Source organism: Rhineura floridana, unplaced genomic scaffold, assembly GCF_030035675.1.
Source record: "Rhineura floridana isolate rRhiFlo1 unplaced genomic scaffold, rRhiFlo1.hap2 scaffold_22, whole genome shotgun sequence".
Taxonomy (NCBI): Eukaryota; Metazoa; Chordata; class Lepidosauria; order Squamata; family Rhineuridae; genus Rhineura; species Rhineura floridana.
Window position 1 is genome coordinate 117,501 of NW_026902505.1, and position 5,000 is coordinate 122,500.

A 5,000-nucleotide genomic window follows, 5' to 3' on the forward strand; every position below is an offset into this window, starting at 1 on the left:
GACCCCTCCGCGTGGTACCTTCCGAACGCTCGCTCGCTCGCTCGCTCGGCCCGACGACGGGCTCATCCCGGGGGGCCCCTGCCGCTTCCCCTCAGCGGCCTCCGGGCCTACCTTCCCCGTAAACCGAGCGCGGGGACCGCGAGGCGCCGACCGGGACTCTCCCCAACTCCGTGCCGACCTCCTTGGAGCCCTTTCCCGCTCGAGCGCCGCGAATCCGGCCCCATCGAGACTCCCGCGGAGCTGCTTCCTCCGGGCCTAGCGCCTCCGTTGAAGCGGCGCTGCGAACGGCACTCGCCGGCGCGCCTCCGGGTCAGCCTTCGCACGTCGCAGCGTCAGGCGGCCGGAGCGGCTCTCTCCCGGACTCCACGCCGACCTCCTGGTGCCCGTCTCCGTCTTGCACTGGCGAGCCGTCGCTCCTGGGGACGCCGGCAGCGTGAGGGGACGACATCCGTCTCTCTCCGGCCGCAACCCACGCCGACCTCCTGAAAGCCCTTCTCCGTCGAGCACTGCCGAGACGTCGCTGCTACCTCGTGCCGCGTGCCTTCCAGACGTCTTCCAAGGGGCGTCCTCCGGCTCTGCCTTTCCACGGCCGCATGAGGCGGCGACCGGCTCTCTGCCGGAATCCACGACGGCCTCCTGGAGCCCTTCTCCTTCTCGCACTGACGAGCCGTGGCTCCGGCGGACGCTGGGAGCGAGAGGCGGCGACCGGCTATTTCCCGAAAACCGTCGGCGACCTGCCGGAACCCTTCGCGGCCGACCTCCGGCGATCCGTCACCCCTACCTGGCGGGGCTTCCGCACGACCGCTCGGCCCGACGTCGGGCGCCTCCGTCAGGCGAGGGGCTCGTCCAGGGGATCCTGCCGCTTGCCCATGAACCCGCAGGCGCACGCCCCGGCCGTCCGAGCGCGGGGACAGCGAGGCGCCGACCGGGACTCTCCCGAAATCCACGCCGACCTCCTGGAGCCCTTTCCGGGCGAGCTCCGCGAATCCGTCCCCATCCAGACTTCCGTACCCTCCTCCGACCGCCTTCGGTAGAGCGGGGCTCTGCCCCAGGACTCTGGCCATACGTACCACCCACGCCACCCCCAGCACCTTTCCCGCAGCTGCCTCCAGGTCCACCCTCACCCTCACCCTCTAACCCTCACCCTCTAACTCTCACCCTCCAGGTCTACCGGGGGGGGGGGGGAGAGGGGGCAGCTAGCCTCCTGTTCGACTCGCCGCCCCCTGCGTGCGTGCGCGCGTGCGGATCAGCGCTCCGCCGGGGACTCCGCCACCGCCTCGTTGGTGCATGTGAGCAAGTATTTGTTTTACAAAGGAACTCTGTCCGTGAAGGGTTAATAGCCACAGAAGCTAAGATAAGCATCAGGTGCGATTAATTAAGGTTGGGAACACGCCCGCCGAGTCATCCTGAGTGCTGGAGCGATGAGAGAAGGAAAGCAGCGCAGGGTTAAGGGGTGCAGATGCTCTCCGTATCTCTCCAAACACCCGCGGAGCGCTCGCTGTCTGAGTTAAACGCCGCAAGTCTGATGACGAAGGCGCACGGAACCTCTGGCTGTGCTGCTGTAGAAATCCTGTATATAGACTTTGGACTGCATTGTATCAAGCGTTTGCTGTTCTCTTCTGTTTACTTTGTGCAACGTCTGAGTAAACGACTGCTTATAGCACTAACACGTGTATCCAGCCTCTTGGTGCGAAAGAGGGGTCCAGAATAACCCGATCACGCCTTCCTCCTTTTCTCCTCTCCTTCCCACACGCACGCACGCACCCCCCCCCCCCCCGCCGCCGCGAGCGGCCACCAGGTCCGGGTTCGTGGAGAAGCCTCCAGGTCTCCCGTCGGATGTTACCCCTGCTTTAAACAGGGGACTGGGTCTTTCATGACGCCCGGGGGTGGGGGGTGGGGGGTGGGGGGAGGCTTCTACACGGGGGGGGGGGGGCATGCCGTGAGAGAACGAAGCTGTGGGCCGCCATCGGGGCCGTTCCGGGGGAAAGAGGCAAAAATGCAGATGATGTATCTATCTTGGTAAATGATAAACAGGAAATAGAAATAATCAGAGATTTGTTTGAACAGTTTGGTCAGGCTTCTGGTGGTCATTTAAATATGCAAAAGAGTTTTATGATATCGCCCAATAACATTAAGGGAAATATACAAGTAATGCCACTGGAACATCTGATTAGTAATAATAATAAAAATGAAGCAATACATTCAGAAGCTGAGGAAGGGCAAATTCAAACACATGTTAAATTATTAGGAATTTATTTTGCAGTCAAATGGGAAGGGTGGGAATATAATTGGAACATGTGGAGAGATCAAGTCAAAGAAAAAATACAAATGCGGCCAAAAATGGCATCTTTCTATTTATCGGAAAGCCATGTACGTTAGTACGTACTTGGTACCGGTAGTAGGTAATTTGGCAGCTGTCTACCCACCACCTGAAAGGATCGTTAAAGAGATTAATAAAATGGCATTTAAGTTTCTATGGGGAACGGCTAATTTCCCCCTTGCAAGAGCAGAGGCGTACAAATCTGTAGCACAGGGTGGTCTAAATTTTACAGCAATTGGTTTCAAATTTTTAGCAATTTTTGTTAGTCATAATTTTGGGAAGTGGGCAGAGGTAGAAAGAAAAGAATTGGCACCTCATTTTTGGTTGGTGGCTTTTGCCAAACACCGGAGAATTAAAGATTGGGCCAAAATATGGTGGGAAGAAAGATAAGGTCAATTATAAAATCACACCATCGCTGAAGTGTTTTGGACCTGATTATTTGATTGAAATGTACAGTAATGTAAGAGAATGGAAATTAAGGGCAAGCATCATAAAAATGGAAAGGTGTGAACCAAAAGTGAAGAGAAAGAAAATGTATAGGAATTTATTAGAAGTAAATAGTTTTCAGCCGGAATGTGAAAAGAATGTAAAAAGGGGAAATTTATCCATGTATTTAAAAGAGCCTGTACACCAGATGGAATTCTTGAAAGATCAAAGAATTCCTTATAAACTATGGGACATCAGATGGAAGTTTTTTCATCAGATTTATAGCGTGCAAGCAAATACGCCGTGGCTAGCCAATGTTAACCAAGCTTGTCCACGATTAAGGTGTCAGGAAGAAGCTGTAAGAACAGGGCAGACACAAAAAGAAACCGTTCCACATTTTGTTAAAGACTGTGTATCTGCGAAAGAGACGTGGACTATAATTGCTAAAACTCTGGATTGGCCAGACCTTTTGAGGGAAAACTATTGTTTCGGGAGCGGAACCGGAAAAAGGAATTCAAGGCCCGAGAGAAAGAAAAGGAGTGAAAAGACCTAGAAATAAAAACAACGTAGTGAATAATTACTGGAAGGTACCCTGGACAACGATAAGAATTGTCAATTTATTTGTTCTAAGTATCTTATGTTGGCAACGGTTAAAAGAAAGTAAGACTCAGAACATATGCAGTTCCGGAAGTACGATTAGGACGATATTATCAGAAATAAGAGAACTGAGTTCATTTGAAAAAGAAAAATTGCCGCATGAGAAGCGGAGAAAATTCTGGCCGTGGACATCAGAGTCGACCCCTCCTATAACACAGAGCTGAGCTGAGATGAATATTTTGTGTTAGTGTTAGGTTAGTTAGGAAAAGTATGTGTATTAGCTAGATGCGTTATTCTGAGAGTGGCGATATTGTTACGTGTTTTCGCGTGCGGGATGTGACCAGTAGTATGAATAATTTTAATAAAAAACCTTACCTAAAAAAAGAAAAAAATCTTCCCTAAGCCGAAGCCTGTTTGCAAGGAGGAAGGACGTGGTTTTCCGGAGCTCCTGCGAAGGGCTTGGGTGAGCGCTAGGGTTGCCAGGTTCAATCCCTGAGACTGATCCTGTCATCTTCAGGAGAAAAGAAAGTCAGCCAAGTGCAGGTGGTTCTTGCAACCTTGTAATGGAAAAAAAACCACAAGGCGGAATTCTCCCTTCCCTCGGCACAACTTTTAAAGATACAGAAGATCTCTTAGAGGCTGGGCCTGGCAACCAAGAGGTCTTTTGTATCTTTAAAAATTGTGCAGGGAGAATTCCACCTTGCGGTTTTTCCAATTACAGGGTTGCAAGAACACCTGCACTTGGCTGACTTTCTCTTCTCCTAAAGATACAGGATCGGTCTCAGGGATTGAACCTGGCAACCCTAGTGAGCGCGGTTTTAACCCCCTTCGGGGGGGGGTTGAATTTCTTCAAAAATAGTATCTGGACGTTCCTAAGACTGTGGGGATTCTTTTGAGACCACTTGTGTATTTGGGGGACGTACGGGTGGGGTGGGGGAGCTGTAGGTTTCCCCCCCCCCTCCCTCCCCAACGAGGCCTACTGATCCCAAACAAACCTCCCCCCGGCTGGGGGAGGGAAGGACTTCAAAATGGAGGCCAAACAGCTCATAGAAATAGATAGAAAGCTCAAACAAGAGCTTCGCCAGAGAAAAGGAGAGAGAGTTAAAAAGAAAGAACTCCCTCCAAAAGGTGAAGGCCAACTGGGGAGTTGGGAGGAGAAAGAAGAACCTCCAAACAGGATTGGAGTGCAAGCTGGAGCCTCTTTATCCAGCAACCTCGTTAAGATTCTTCAGTTTGTACGGAAGACAGAGTCGCCTAAGCCTACAGTACAGTATATTACAGAGGAAAAGTCAGGAGAAAAGAAAGAAGTTATACAAGAGCAGATAAAAACGACAGATGAGATGAAAGAAATGAATTTAGAAATGCAAGATGTATTATACAATCTCTGGAATCTTTAAGAGATAACGGGGTAGGTAACGCATGGATTTTCTTACAAGTCTCTAAGTTTGTTTGATTTCCCTTTAGGAATTCTATTGTATTCCCAGGGTTGCATTGCAACGTCTGCAGGCTTTGTAGAGGAAAAAGCAAGCACGCAAAAAGCAAGCATGCGAAAAGAGAGTAAAGCAAACCCGCGAAATGCAGACTTGCAAAATGCAAACCTGCAAAAAGCAAGCAAAGAAGACTTGCAAAAAGCAACCCTGCAGAGAGTAAGCGTGCA